The sequence below is a fragment of the Chaetura pelagica genome, unplaced genomic scaffold (assembly GCF_000747805.2).
Source record: "Chaetura pelagica isolate M959 unplaced genomic scaffold, ChaPel_1.0 scaffold399, whole genome shotgun sequence".
NCBI lineage: Eukaryota > Metazoa > Chordata > Aves > Apodiformes > Apodidae > Chaetura > Chaetura pelagica.
The window spans coordinates 665824-667060 of record NW_009970719.1 but is presented as its reverse complement, the minus strand read 5'-3'; positions in this window follow the sequence as shown (position 1 = coordinate 667060).

Below are 1237 nucleotides of genomic sequence, written 5' to 3'. Positions count from 1 at the left end.
CAACCCATAAAAATAAGGGAAACTCTGAGGCAGGCAGGTATAAAAAGAGTGAGGCAGTTCTGCAATGAATATCATCTCTAACCTCTCCCAAACTAATCAAATTTAAAAGTGTAAGGGGCCACATTGTGATTTCCAGTGTTAATACATTAGGAATATTTATTTGAAATTGGAGGCAAGTAGATGTGTGAAAAGGCAGATGATTTTTGACTTGTGATTCATCACAAATATATTTTGAAGGAAAAAGGAGGAAACTTTAAAAAAACCCAACCTCTACAGATATTAAAATCTAAAACATGAAGTTAGAAGTTGGTCTTGGGAAAACGGTTTAACAGTTCCTAAATATGTTTCATTTGTGCCCTGTGGGTCAGCATAAGTTAGAACGGTTCAGAATAGAACTAAAGTGGCAGGAACTTTGATTACAGTTTTAATGTTCTTCCTCAACTCAGCCAGCAGGGGAAAAAAGGTGTTTACACCTAGAAAGGGCTTAAGCACCTGCTTAACGTTTTACATGTGATTCATTAAAAAGCCTGGCAAATTTAAAGCTGAAAGTCATAGTTAGATCATCTAGTTTCATCTCCTGACTAAATAATTACTTTGCTGGATAATGACAATGAAAATATGGTTCAAAATTTCAAAATCTCCCTAAAGCACTAAAAAGTGCTTTTTTCTTTTCTTGATGAGACATGGGATATGTAGTGGAGTTTTCAGGACTGTGACAGACTTTGAGAAACTTTCTGTGAATAACTGCTGATCTTGCACAATTCAAAGGAAATTTATAGAGCTGTCAGTTTTCAAATGTTTCAGATTTGTATTTAACTTAATATCACAAATAATTGCAATTTTAAATTTAATGTCATGCTGACTAGTGCACTGTCATTTATTTTGTGTAGGTTCATAAAGAATACATAAATCTAATATTTTTTCTCATTATAATAAATTATTTGCAATACAAATTGTGTGGTCTAAATACTTTTTTTAATAGAATAAAATAGAAGTAAAAACAATTTATTTACAACAAATAATACTTGTAAGAGTGCATTTTGACTTTTAATAAATATATTTGAAAATATTTTAAGCCTGGTTTGTTCTTGTTGAATAAAATAAATGAGAAGTGAAATGTTAAGCTACCAAAGTGTTAAGGAACATTTTCCCCTTAAAAAAAATAAGTTTAATGGAAAGAGCAGGTGGTGAAAACCTTTCTCCATTTCTTAGAGTATGTAAAATGTGCAAACCAAAT